The following is a 15389-nucleotide window of genomic DNA, read 5'->3' as shown; positions in this document are numbered from 1 at the left end:
TCATTACATCACAGCTGTCTGCAGACAGGGCTTATCACTTGCAATCCACTCAGTTACACTTGTGATTAAAACTGATTGCAAATGTGATCCTGGCTGCTCAGCCTGGAAATTGGGAACGTCTTTATAATTTCTGACAGCAGATCATGAGGCCTTAGATGAGCCTGGCAGGGCTGCGCAGGGAGGACAAGATCTTTGCAAGCTGGTGGGGGCCAGGGAGAATATGTGTCTGGAAGCAGACAGGAGCTAGTGATTTGGTACAAAAAAAAATAAAAATTAAAAAAAAAAAAAAAAAAAAAGCATATATATATAGGAAGACACAGGCTAAAAAGCCCCAGTTTCAGATCTAGGGAAGGTAGGGGGTGAAACCTAAGCTGAGTTCTTGAGTCCCAGGACCATGTCTAGGAACAGGTGATGGGGGCAGTTGTGTAGGAGAGCAAACTGCAACACCACCCGCTCTGCCCATAGGACAGGGGGTAATGGTTTTAAGCCAAATGAGAGCTTCAGAGGCAGGGAATAGTGGGAGCTGTTATTGAAATGAAGAAAAGCATAACTAAAGTCAGGCTGGAGGAAATAAATACAGTGAAACAGGGATATCTTCCACTAGGTAGAGTCACTTGAGTGACTTCTTGTCACTTTCTTCTGATGTGTCTGCAAGCACCAGATGTTCCCTTGCAGACACAGACATTTCCTCCATACCCAGGAAAAATAAAAATTAAAAAAAAAAAAAATGACTTGCCACATCTAACTCATCACACTCCAGCTTATACATCTGAGGATTGCATTAGCTATTCTGGAAAATTTAGGGCATTTTTATGAGACCTTGCTCCAAATCTTTGGACTGTTTGTGACCAATGCTCCTGGGTTTCTTTGTCTAGAAGAACAAACCTTTGCAGTGAGCTCTCTCTGTGCCCTGGGATCATCGATCTAACTTGAGACATGGAGCTGAAGAGCCTCTGGCAGGAGCCCCATCACTAGGACTGCCCTGTAAGTCTGCAGGGGCACCCCAACTGGTTGATTTTTCTTCTGGACATTCCCTCTTTCTCTGTACTGGCAGTAGGCTCTCAAGATTTGTGTTAGTAATCAGAGCTCAGCCGAAATCAGGCTGTATATGTGCTGCCACTCATTTGTTGTAATGCTTCTCCCTAATGTTTGGTGTAGAGCTCCTTTCCCCTTATTACAGCTGTCTGTTCTTATCTTTGAAGCAGGCCGTGTCGCCAAGGGAAAGAAATAGCTCCTCCTAGAGGGCCCTTCCTCCTAAATTAAGGGCAGGATTCATCAAGTTAAGCTTGTGTGCTCACAACAGTCACCTCTGAGTGAAATATTTCCACTGTTCAGGGCAATTTTCATGACAATTATTTTTTTTTGTGAAGGTTAGAAAATGAAGCCTTCATACCATTCACACCCCTCTTCTTCAATAAATTAATTTTATTTATTTATTTATTTATTTATTTATTTATTTTGCCCGCCTTCATTTCCTACTTTCATTTCCTCTGCTTTTCAAAAGAGCAAAATTTTCAATATGTGCAAGTGAAACCCAACAAGTGTTCACTTCCAGAAGAAAAAAACTCCAGCTCTGGGTAAAACTGTGAAATGTGGCATCTGTACAACAGCACAGGAGAAGGTTATTATTTGTTCAGAACAGTCCAGAGCCAGCCCCTACTCCAGACCTGGCTGCCTTAATTGGGATACTAAACAGAGCACTACATTTATTTGGAATAATAAAGAAGCAGAGGGAAGCATCCCAAATGGGACATGTCCAGGGCATACAAGGTGCCTGGCTTGCAGGGTCCTGGCTTGAAGCATATGGCTGCCAACAAATCATTGCTGTCATCTTGGCAGTGGTACAAATACCACAGACATCCGATATTTTCCTTTGGCTTCTGCCCTGGAAGTCCCTCTGTTCATCACGCCAGTATGAGTAGAGTCACTCTATAGATTAGCCTCCAGAGACACAATTTGGATGCGTTTGTGGTTGTCATTGTAGCGATCTTGCTGCCCTGGAGGCAATAAACTCACCTTGAAGACCTGTTTGAAGTTATCTGATAGGTGGAAAAGAAGGGAGGAAAGATGCCTAGTTTTAAACTGTTGAAAATGAAAATAAAATCTGTCGCATTGAATCTGTGGGACACAGATGATTGTTCCCTGCAAAGACGGAGTTTGGAGAAAGAGAACATTTCCACATCTGTCGTGGGACCTGCAAATAATCCCCCTATGGCTGCCAGTCCTACCATTCCTGAGATGAGTGGGCTGAAGTGGAATAAAAATGAGGGGAGTTTGCATCATCAGGGCCACACGTTCCCTACAGCCTTTTATTATTTAGGCCTGTAAAGCCAGCCTGACTACCCAGTGTGGACTCCTGCTTTTAAATAGCATAGAAAATGAGGGGCACTAAATCCACCGCAGAATGCCTAGGACATTCAGTTTCAGTATCCAAGCCAAAATTAACATGCAACTTGCAACCAAAAGGCTGCTAGTGACAAGCAGCAGCTTTTGAAGGTCACCTCGCCTCCAAGTAAATAAATAAACAGTAAATAAGGAAGCAGGCAGCAATGAATAAACTGGGTGAAGCAGAGACATTCCACTGTTTTGGACTTGATATTTTTTTGTATTTCTCCTCTGCTCTCTCCACTTTCATTTCCCCAAAGGTCGATGCTAATAGGAGACCCCTCTTACTGCTCATGCATGCTACAGCATCCTCACCAGCCTGCCTATTTCAGAGCCCCTGATGCCAATTCAGAGCCCAAGCTAAGAGCACAAAATAATGCCATCTACACAGCCGATTACTTTAATGAGACCTCCTATCAGTACAAGGGCATGACAGGTGGGAGGACCCATTGCAAAAGCTGTGTTTGCCTCCAGACCAGAATCTATGCCCTCTTGCTAAGGAGAAGTCACTCTGCCAGGTATCTATTTGCCTTGCTCCTCTCTGCCATGCCTAATGAGATCTTGGCTCTGCAGGCTCAGGGTTGACTTTTTCCAGCAGTTCCTCTAGCTTGGTGACACCGCCAGAGAAGGCACAGTCTGAAATCACCCGGGGAGCTGCACCAAAGCTATTTCTGATCTTTTGGCTCCTGGCTGGACCCATCTGCTGGATCTGAAGAGATGCTCACTGTGGGAGCTTTGGGATAGAGGGACCTGCTCCATCCCCTTTCTTCCTGAGACGAGTATGCACGCAGCCAAGCGTGGGCCCTTCCTCAAAGGCCCTGGTCCCTTGGGCCTCCATCCTACACATGTGCTCTTGGGCTGCCTTCCAGAGCGAACCAGTGGCTCACAGCAGGCAGAAGCTGGGCAAGTTGACAGGATAATTTCACCGGGATCCAGTCCAGAGAGACACAATGCATGCGTTGCACTAACTAGGCCCAGCCTCGTCCCTGCGGGCCTTGCTCACTCAGGCTAGTTTCTGCCACGCTCCAGGTCATAAAACACATACCCTGGCATCAAGCTTTGAAAATAACACACTGAGAGGCATGGAGTTCATTGCTGCCAAAGAGCATAGCTTCACTGGGACCAAATATTTTGTCAGTGTCACAGGCTGCTCCCACACATGGCCCAGAGGAAGTCAGAGCTGGATCACAGGGAAGTTTTATATCCTCCTAAATGAATGCTGTGCCCTCAGGACAAGCTCATATCCTCTGAACTTACAGATCACGGCCTCCTCAGTCTGCTTGCTCACTTTGTTGTCACTTTTGAGGTAAAACCCAACAATCCATCAATGGTAGAAGGGTCTGAGGACAGTGCTGAACATACTCAGCACATCACCCTACTGACATCCAACTCAGCCCTTCATGCTGGATAGATTTAGTATGGGGGATTATATTCAAGGATCCTCGAAGACGTAGAAGGTTGTTGTTGTTTCTTCTGTGGTGGGAGACTGGCGGATGTGTCTCAGTGCCATTTTCTTGCCTTCCTAAATGCAGAGTGGTCATTCGGTGGCTGATATGGAACCAAAATTAAGGACAGAAGTTTTCATAAAGTTTTGTATGTTCTTGTCAGCTTGCAAGCTTGGGGTTCACCTTGCAGTGTGGAGAAAGCTGCGGTGACTGTTTTGAGAAGACAAGGGTAACCCTGAACCCCATCAGAAGACTTTATGCCTTCAAGGACAATAAATAAATCCCTTGAAGAAAGTGTTCCTAAGGGAATGGGAGACAGTGGGAACAAGGAACTTGGCAGAAAAAGGCAACAGAAGTTGCAGATACTTTAAGAATCACCAAAAGTGGTCTTTGATGTCAAAGAAATACCACCTGATGGTGTTCTCCCTCTCTTATTATAACCCAACACTACAGCTCCTTTGTGTAATGACCAGGCATAACAGACCCTTCTCCCATGACTTAACATACATGATGGCATATATTGGGAGAAAACAAGCTGAAACATCTGATAAAACATCATGGACCCATGCTGAGTCAGCACCCTAGCCCCCTTGATGCACTGCGGTGAGGTGTTTGAGCACTGTCACTTCCAACTTCACCAACAGCCTGGGGGGCACAAAGGGTGCCCCAACATACAACACATTCCACTGAAGCTCTCCTTTCCCTCACTAGCAAATCTGATGGGGTTTCTCTAGTCCTGTTCCCCCTTCCATGGCTGGCATGTAGTTCTGTCCACACAACTGGCTAGAGTAATCTCCACAGACAGTGGAAACTGGCCGGCAGAAGACCAGGCTAGCTTCTCCTTATTTCCTCGCTATTGAATCTTCCCCAATTAACATGATGATAATTGTTACCCTGCAGGCCAGATGTGATTAATCAGCAATTTTCTTCTTCCTTCTTCTTTTTAAAATTTTTTAAGAACAACTAGGAAATGTCGTTGTCTCCTTCAGTAGAGTTCAAAAGCTCCTCCATCTGGACAATCTAATTCCAGAGAAAAAAGGGAGAAGAAAAGTGTCCCAGGGGAGCTCCGCCACCCTCCATGTCCCCCCATCTCTGCCTGAGGTGACTTTCTCCTCCTCCCCTCATCATCCTAGCCTTTAGGAACAGAGCCAGCCACTCCACTGGAGGGGAACTGAATAGGTGACTGTAAATTGAAATTAACATCTAGCAGCAAGGAATACAAAGCAATGATTAATGGCTTTTTAATGCTTCACTGTTTTACACTGAGAGCACTTTGTTTTAATGGTGTATGCCGGGTACAGAGAATAAAAAGTGTTCATTTGTGGGGATATAACTTCATGTAAACGTATCTTTCTCATTCTCTGCAATTTTCACCATTAAGCAGAGAAAATCCAGCATTCTTTAGTTTAGGATTATGTAGGAAAGCCTTATATCTATGTCATCTCATCTAGTGCATCACAACTAAAAATGGAACGGAACAAAGTCATTAAAAATGTCCTCTAACTAGCAGTTACTCAGATAATTGTTTTTCTGCTTTTGGTTTAATTATAACATGGACCACTTGGTTAATCAAATAAGTTTTTGTAGACTCCCCCACCCTCACTGCAAGGAGGTCTCCAGTTATTCTTGCTGGATGATAATTAACTGTCTATCAGACTGTTTAAAATATATGGCTTCTTCAGGACTGTCTCTGGGTCCTGAACTCTTTTGTGTGAAACCTAGAGTTTCAGCTGTTCATCATTTTATGAGTTAGCATTTGTCAATGGTTATCTATTTCTTCACTTCATTAGGTGAACAGTTAGAAGAAACATGTCTTCAGTCTTTGTTAAATAATCTTTCTTTCTTTCTTTCTTTCTTTCTTTCTTTTCTTTCTTTCTTTCTTTCTTTCTTTCTTTCTTTCTTTCTTTCTTTCTTTCTTTCTTTCTTTCTTTCTTTCTTTCTTTTTCTTTCTTTCTCTCTCTCTCTCTCTCTCTTTCTCTTTCTCTGTTTCTCCCTTTCTGATGACCTCAAATAACTGTTCCAAATAACTATTTTCAGATTTCTATCCAACATTATGATTATACCAGGATGAAGATGCTCTTCTTGTGTGACTAGAGCCAAAATCTAATCAAATATTGTGATTTGCATCAGAGTCAGTCAAGGACAAATTGGATGAAGCTGTTACGTGGGATCAAGGAAGATAGGTAGTAATGATTTATCTGGTCTTGGAATAGGTATTCACTTCACCTGCTGTTGGATGTCTGCAAAGTAGACTTTTTCAAGTGATCTAGTGTTCCAGATTACTTTATCGTCTATGGAAAGAAACAGGTGTTTCAGACGTTGCATTATTTTTTAAAGAAATTATCTAAAATAAGTCAAATGAATGTTCCCCTTGTTCCCTTTGGGAAAAATAAATAAATAAATAAATAAATAGGTTTTAATAGGTCAGATAATGAATTCTGATAATGATGTCCACCTGCAAATAGTCTCAGCTGAGAAAACTCCACCCTGAAAATGAAAATTCAGACTGATTGCATGACTTTTGTTACCAGAAACCCAGTTAATTATTTTTTTTTTTTTTCTGTGAAATAGTGCACTGTAAGAGGGCTCTATTAGATTATTTTCCCACCTTTTCTTATGCATATTTTCCTACCAGCAGCATCATCTGCATCAAACAACAGGCTGTTATAAAGAGAGCAATACATCAGCGTCAAACTTGGCAAGTGGACCCTCCAGGAAACCAAAGCATTTTGAGCTTTATAGATCAACACCACATTGACCCTACTGAGGTTTCCTTTTCATTCTGCAAGAACAAATTCAGGGAGATTTATACCTGGGAATATCACTTGACACAAATTGAATAGTGGGCATAATTATGTATAAAAGCTCCCCTGTTACAGAAAAAAATAAAAATAAGACTTAATAATCTGGTTTGTGGGCTATAAAAGGAAAACAAAGGCAGTATACTCTTAAGCCAGACAGAAGAGATGTTTGTTAGTATTTCTATTGATTAGTAACTAAGGCAAAGCCCTGAGAAGCTCTGATATGAATTTGATACAGGGAGTAATTGAATGATCTCATTGCAGGATGCATGATCTAGACCAGGACTCACGTTGCTGATGTTGAAGTCTTTGATCCCCTCTGCTGTCCATTATGAACAGCTACGAACAAAAACTCTTTCCCAGATCCTCACTACAGCTGGTAACCTTGGAGTCACTACCTTGGAGCATTGCACATGTCCAGCTGGGCTTTCTGGAAGTGAGGATTTTTAGGAGTATCACTGCTGCATCCCATGCAATGCTGCTGAAGTCTCAGCTGGGAAATCTGACAACACTAGCAGACTCTACTAAGCATGAGAATAACAAACATGGTGCTGTGATGTCTAACAAATGCATGGGAAAAATCCAAAGGAGGTAAATCATCGGCCTATGTATCTCCTAATGCCAAAGTTACCAGAGGTTTTGAGTCAGCACATCACTACAACAGACTATTCTATTTCCATTTACATTCAAAAAAAAAAAAAAAAAAAAAAAAAGTTATTAAGAGATCTTGTTTTTTTCTTTGGAAAGACTTTGGCAAAGCATTAAGACACAGTTCCAGAGTGATGTTATGTTATCTTCATGGCTGTTGAGTAGATGATACTAAAATTGGTTGGCAAAAAGCAAGAAAAGTTGTTGCAAGATAAGAGGCTTTGATGAAGCCTGAAAACACATCCTATCTCCCAAAACATGCCATTGTGCCTTAGCATGAGCTCAGGAATCACTGGCAACCACTAAAGAGGTTGGAAGGGACCTACAAAAACCCTCAAATTGAACTGCCTGACCACTTCAGGGCTAAGCAAAAGTTCAAGCATATTACTAAGGACATTATCCAAATGCTTCTTGAACACTGACAGGCATGAGACATCAACCACATGTCTAGAAAGCCTGTTCCAGTGTTTGGCCACCCTCACAATAAAGAAATTTTTCCTAATGTCCAGTGTGAACCTCTCCTGGTGTGGCACTGTGCTGTTCCTGTGCATCCTGTCATTGGTTACGAGGGAAAAGAGACAGATTTCCCTTGTAACTGAGAAAGATTTTCCCATGTTAAAATGGAAGGTGCTCAAAGGAGACCTGGAAGGCAAAGGATGGATTACAATCTATCACATCAGATCCTGATGACCACAAAATGTGAAATTGTGACTTATTACTGAACCTTTTCCCCTCTTTGTTGCTGCAGACCTCTGGACATCTTGGAATTGCCACCACTTGTCAAGGTGGAATAATTCTCACTTCCCTGTAAGGTGAACCCATCCTGACGGCTGTTCTTCCTCTAATTTTCCTGCAAACGTAGACTATACCACCCACATCCCTTATCTCCAGAAGTGACCCCCATGACAGCAAGATCAGCACAGCTAGAGAGATGACGAGTGCTCAGATATCCACCTGCCCTCTCCCTCTCTCTCTTGTCTTTCTGTAGAAATAACAGTTCAACGTGGCACAAACCTTTATTCTGCTGCTTAGAGACTATTCGTTTATCATCCTGTGCTTCAACTTGCCTTTTTACTCAGGTCCTCCTCTGCTAACAAGGGGTCTTTGTGGCTGTCACTCGCAAAAGGATCTGCTCTTCCAGATATGATTTATTGCATGCTCAATTTATTATGGCCAATGAGCAGATCTGCAAATTGCATGACCAGATCTGCAAACAGCATGACAAACTGCTCTTCAGCACAGGCTCCTTCCCTTCAGTATTAATCTTCTCCTCCTCAGTCCCCCGACTCTCCCCATTAGCTCTATTGCTGTTACAATACTCACTCCCACTTTCACCTCCCCACCATTCTCCTTTTTCCCTTCCTGTGGCTCTGGTAGCAGATTTGCTCAGATGACAATCTGAGATTCATAGCGTGCTCTCCTCCCTCTCAGCACAGGGATTCGGGACCTAACAGCAACAGGCAAACAGATCATTTCCTAATGAAAGGAAGGCTTCCCTTAGCTGCCCAGGACCAATGGCACATTTACCAGCAGTTCTTTATCCAGACAGTGCTGGGCACACATCCTATCAAAGATACTACAGGAGGGGATTATTTGAACATAAGTGGTAGCAACGATCAGCCTCTTGTACCAAAAATAATGCCAATATTACTACTACTAACAAAACAAATCTGTTCACGTGATCGGCTGGTGAGTGGGCTGAGTTCCCATGGCAACTGTTGGCAGCGAAGCTTGTAGGAAGAAAGTAAGTATTCTGTTTGAAATGGCTCAGATTCCTGCCACAAAGTTCATACAGCATAGAAATCAGTATACATCAGATCCCTTCATTAACTACACCAAATAAAGTGCCCCCCACCTCCCCTGACAGCTCCCGCAAAACTGGATTATCCATTTTTCATCTGCATTTACCTTTGAGGTGGAAAATTTACAGAGGAGATCATAGGGAAGGGGATCCCTGCTGATAGGTGCCTTCACTCCAACTGCCCACCTTTATCTTCCATGCAGTCTGTATTGCTGCTGGCATTTTAATTCCACCTGATTTTCCAGCAAAAGCTAATATTGGGATAGCTGCTGCTCTATTAGGATGTGCCAAGATGGCCTTGATCTTGTCCAACCATCCCTGATTAGCCCAAGGAGCCCTTGCCTGTAAGCAGTCCATGCTGCATGTCTGAATTTTGGAACTGGCTTGGACTGAAGCTTGGCTGATGGTGGAGATAGGTGATTTGTGCCTGGTTTCAAAGTTTCCTTTCCTCCAGCTCTTCTCCTCCATTAAATACTCCAGATACCATATTGTTGAGCATACCTACAGGCTGTAAAAAGGAAGAGCATTGAAGCATGCATTGTGCATCAAGAGCTGAGAGACAGCAGTAGGAAGACAGCTCTGTCTGCTAATGCAGCTAAGCAAAATCCTTGCCTGGAGCTTAAACTGAACCCAACTATGGAGCATTCAAGAAAAGCCTTGCCCAACTATGAGATGGATAAAATTTGTTTTACTTCTGGGCTGACAAATCCGGAATTGTAAGGGTGCAGGTCGTGTACCAAAACCTACATGTATGCATCCTTTGCTTTTCACAAACTTCCTTCCAAAATATGTAGGAACCCTTGGGCTATTGGTGTAACTGAGTGAGAAAGAAACTCAGAGCACTGCAATGAAAAAGTTTCTGAGACAGTTGCCCAGAGAGCTTGTGGAATATTCTCATGGGAGATCTTCAAAAGCCACCTGGACGTGGTCCTGGGCACCCTGCTGTGGGTATCCCTGCTTGAGCAGGGTGGTTGGACCAGATGACATCCAGAGATCCCTTCTGACATTCTGATTCTGTGATTTAGAGATTATGGATCATTACAGGATAGCAATTCACCCATAATGCTGATCATAAAGAGTGGTCATAGCTCTCCTAGACTCACCAGGTAGATCCAGCAGTCAAAAGAAGGTAAAAAGGTCTTTTTGGAGAATGCAGCCACTCACTGGTGTACACATATATCTGCAGGAAGGAGGATACACTCACAAGCAAAGGGCTTAGGGGGATGGAGGACATCAGACAGCTTCCTTGCAGAGTGCTTGCAGGTGTGACAAGATCACTGTGTCTGTGCAACAAGGTCTCTGGGCTTGAAAATGGCTTTGCCTTCACACTTGGCTTGCAGGGTCAAGATTCCCAGGCCACCTCTCTGTGTCATATCCTTTGCTGTTCTGAGGAGGTGGAAAAAGAGAAATGTCTCATTTCTCTGCTGAGAAACAAAGACACAGTGGCTTGTCTAGGGTCGCCAAGGAAAGGGAGATTCACTCACCTCATTAAAGTCCAACGCCTGCAGCTACTCCTGTGCTACACACCCTGCATTCTGCCCCACAGTAAGGACTTCCAGAGAGAGCTTCTCTCAGAAGAGGTTAGATTATTCAGTCCCTATCAACACCTATCTCTTTCTTTACTATGAGCAAAGATACAGATGCCTAGTTCTGAGATAGACAATAAAAGCTAGATTAACGTCTGCCAGCAAATTTGTAGCCAGATTTGAACCTGAAAATGCATCCATTCCCCAGCTCTCTGCCCTCATCACAAAGTCAATCTCCCCCCTCTTACAGAAGTACCACCAGACACAGCCTGACTGTTAAATGTTACCCTGCAGCAACTTCTACATGGAAAATCACCTATGCAGCAAAATTCTGGATCAAAGGAACAGAGGAATTCCCAGCATTTTGTTGTCAGGATGGTTTTTGAAGTGGTTTTACTTAATGCCATTTTGCATGCTCCCACACAATGTCCAGACATAAGCACTGGCCATGGATATTCACAGTTGTGATGTGGTCATCTCATGCAGGTGACAGTACAAATAACTGGGTTTTGCTCCTTTATTTGGTTGTTTTAACTAACTTGTATGGATGTAAACTGAAGAGGAGGCTGAACAATGTATGGGACAAATTTTGAAGAAGTTTATCTTAAGCCCACAGACTTCAGAGTCTAAGGGAGCAAGCAACAAGAAGACCTTGAGGACAGGAGAGGAATGGCTGGACTTCTGGGCTGACTGATGTCTCAGTGCTCCTGTAGCCTAAATCTTGAGTCCTCAGAAGATGCCACTTTTATCTGAAACAACAGACAAGCAAGACACACAGGGGAAACCACCTTCCCCATGGTGAGAAAGAAATGTGTCCAGGCAGTAAGGTAGAGAGAAAACGGAACAAAAAGCTATCTTGGGCTCCTGCTGTTGACCATGATTCCCTGTAATCCCAGGTAATACGTCATGAATTCCTTATTCTCCGACTAACCTCGTGGGAGCCACACCGCCAGGTTCCACCTCCCTCCATCCCACCCCCAGGAGGTGTCAAGGGGGTGTTTATGGGTCATCTGGGGGGTCTCAGGTAATCTCTTGCTTCACAAGGAAGAAGGCTTCAGCTAATGACATCAAAACCAGCTTCTGGTGACATCTACATCAAAGGCAGGAGTGCAGAAGGATGGGGAAAAAAGGCTTCAAAACGAAAGTTTTGTTTCTGTTGTCAGAAGAGAAGAAAACAAAGAAAAAAAAAAAAAAAAAAAAGGATTTGACTTGCATTTGGTCCTAATGATGTCTCTGCCCTGCTATCTGAGGTTCTGATTGAAGGGAAACAAGATGATTTCTGTGTGATGCTAGAGAGGAAATCAGGCTAAGGAAGAGGCAGGAAGGTAACGTGGAGCTGTCTGGCAGCAGGGGGAACCGGGAGGTGACAGTACGAACACAGGGTGTCAGCAGAGAGGGACAGAAGCGAGCAACTTTCAGCCTGAGGATGTGAAATCCCCACTTAGCTCCTCCAAAATGATCGAGAGGGACTAAAGACGATGCTCATATGTATGTATCAGGACTCTGCTCCTCCAAATCTGGTTCTGATGTTTGTGGAAATGCTGGCAGAAAGAGAGCTGTAGAGAAAAAAATATATATTTTTTAGGGTTTGTCTGCTGGTTGGTATTAATGCCCTTCATTCTGAAATCACGCCAGACTGAAAGGGAAAGGAGGACAATGACCATTACAGGGAGAAACTGGGGGGACAAGTATTGATCTGGGTGGGAGCAAAGAGAACCTCCTTCAGCAGGGTTTCTCAGCCCAGTCATTGAGCTGTGTGTTTTTACATCTTTGGCAGGGTTGAGAGGGCTCAGGGAGAGTTAAACCAGAAAAAAAGCAGCCTAAAGGTTGTAGATACCACAGCTTAGGGTGTATGTGGTGGGGCTTCCCTTAAGAGAAAGGGTGCTGAATGAATTCAGCTACTTCTTGCTGGCTCCACTCTGTCAGCATTGAAGGGCTCCTGCTTTGGCCTGCAAACAAGTCTGAGCTCACAGAGAGAGGACTGTCAGCATAATTTGGGTTCCTAAGTGCACAGGAGTGTATCTCAGTTCCATTTTGGAGCCAGGGGTAGGTCCAGAGGGCTCACCTTTGCTCCACTAACTGCTCATGAATTTTGCATGAGTGAGTCACTGGATAAAACCAGAAGCAGAGTTTGGAAAAGGAGCCAGGACTGAGCCTTTCTTTACTGCTGTGTCAAAAAGTCAGACCACTCTAGCTGATTTTCAGCCTCGTGTTCCTCCCTCCCCAGACACCAGCTCAACTGGAGGAGTTTGGGTTCATTCCAGCTGCCTTTGAGGCTTTGCAGGGCACCAGAAAACAGCAGAGATGTGCCCAAAATGAGGGGATGAGTAATTAGCAAAGCCTGAATTACCAGGGAGCATGGGGTGGACAGAAAGTTGTATACAGGCAAAACCTCCTGCCCCTTACCCATTATTTATTTATTTATTTTTTAAAGACCTTACCAGGGCACTGGTCTGAGAGAAGTCTGCAGCTCTTCAAGGATGGTCAACACAGGGATGCAGGTGGCTGAAGCTCACCTCCAAGGTCTTCTGCAGAGGAGGTCACATTCACCATCTCTCCCTGCAAACATTTCTCTCTTTCTCCTTTCTTCACTTTGGTTATGAATACCAACAGCTAGCAGAATGGGGACTTTCTCATCCAAATAAAATACAGACAAGAAACTGCTGTCAGTGTGGAGCCATCTATCTACTTGCCTTGTCCTGGGGAAGTTGCTGAATTTATTTAGTATCAGTCAAGAGCAGGATCTGCTGCAGAGTATTTGGTCCAGCTCAATTGTCCAGAGTTTCTGTAATTAATAAATTGTCATCAGTGATGTAATCATCATTTTGAGGAGGCAGAACATGTATTACATCCTTTGATAGGGTTCAAAGACCAGCTCTGATTTTCTGATTTTGGTCTCTCTTTATTATACTTTTTTTTTTTTTTTTTAAGTGTGCTGAGGAAATGTGTCACCCCTTGTGATTATACCAAGGAGAAAAAATTACAGAAGTGACACAAATCGCTAATTACTTTATTACACAGTGATTAAAAAAAAAAAAAAAAGGGGGGGGGGGAGAGGGAAAGAAAAGAATTAAAAGCCAGAAGTTGCTTCAGCAAATTCTATTTTTAAAGAAATAATTATTGGGTTTCGAATGTACTAAATTAAGTAATTCTCTGCCAGCTTTCTTCCCCCTTTTTAATCTTCATTTTTGGCTGCGTGGCTGGCTTTGCAGTCAATGCTCTGCTAGGGTGCTCTGTTTAGCCCCATATTATTATTAATTATTAGCAATATGGTAACAATACCAGCCAAATGCAGATCCATGCTAGGTGCTAAACAGGCACTGAGCGAGATGCGAGGCCAGGAGAGCTTCCAGGCTAAACAGATGAGGCAGGTGACATTCATACATTTTGCAGAGCTGCTTCATGGCTTGGCTCAGCTGACCCTGCTGGGAACCCTATAAGTGGTCAGGGTACAGCAGAGGGGCCTGTGGGCACAAAGAAAAATCATATTTGTACCTGGAATGTGTTTCCAAAGGCTCTTCAGGAAAAGAGGTAGGAGGTGCCCCTGATGTGCCACTGCCACAGTGCTTGAATGTTTGGGCTCAGAGTGCTGTGGCTCTCTGGGGTGTCAGGATTTCCCTGGAAAGGGTTTTTCACCCCCAGCCTTGGCATGGAGGCAAGGGTAGGGCGAGAAGGTAAGAGTGTGAATGAAATCTGTTTGGAGGCGTCATTCCTAAGCAAGGTTCCTCCAGGATATTGCAGGGAATACAACCCTACACCAGGTCCCAGGGAGGGACTGAACCATGGTCTGGAGTGAAAAGGACTCAGGTTTTATTGATTGGGTCCTGAGTCCAAGGGGGACTGACCACTTTGCAATATTGCTGTCCGAGGATAATCACAGTGACTTTACCCAGCACCATGGATGGAAATGTCTGATTTCAAGGGATCTGCACAACGCTTTAAATACTTCTTCCTCTTGAATCCTAGTCTGCGAGGAAATGTTTCATATCATTCTGGATCACAGAAATGTACGGTGACAGTTTAACAGCCTGCTTCTTTGCAATGTTTAGGCACACTGTGCCAGGGTAACTATTGCCTAACTTTGTGCCAAGTTGAGTACATCCTGTTTCTCTTATTCTTTCTTGTCATACAGATTTTGGTAAGCCTGCGCACCCCCAAACTCTCCCAGGACCTCCCCTCTCCCCATCCTCTGTAATTAAACAAGAAACGTTGACAGCTGCTGTCAAAGCCAGTTCCAACTCTCCAGAAATTTTCAGCAAATAATGAGAGAAGCTCTGAAATAAGAAGTCCGATGAATTCAATACAGAGGAGGTGAAGTCTCAGCAGTTCTAAAGGGACCTGCTTCAGACAATGGCCACTGACACTGCAGAAGAGAATTAAAAAGCAACACCTAAATTTGTTTGCTGCCTATTGAGACACCAAAACCAGCAAAGAGCAGAGGGGAGGGTTTTGCATAGTCTTTTTTTTTTTTTTTTTTTCACTTTTTACCTTTAGAGCTGTGTCCTTTGCATTGCACAGAGTGTCACAGCAGGATTGTTGGCTCCAGCTCAAGGGGCTCCATTATGAGGGTAGACACCCACCACTGCCCTCTGTGGGACCTGGGCAAAGTCACCAGGGAGACAAATGGGGCTGGGATGGATGTGGGGGAAAGGATGACACTTGGTGTGAACTTTCTGACATCCTTTTCCTTGCCAAGGGTTTGAAATACCATTGCATCAGAAAGGATTTGCAAGGGACATTTTTTAAGCAAGGAATTTGACAGATATTCTTGCTCTGCTGAACT

The sequence above is a fragment of the Aythya ferina genome (assembly GCF_964211825.1).
Source record: "Aythya ferina genome assembly, chromosome: 1".
Taxonomy (NCBI): Eukaryota; Metazoa; Chordata; class Aves; order Anseriformes; family Anatidae; genus Aythya; species Aythya ferina.
Note: the sequence above shows the minus strand (reverse complement) of the source record.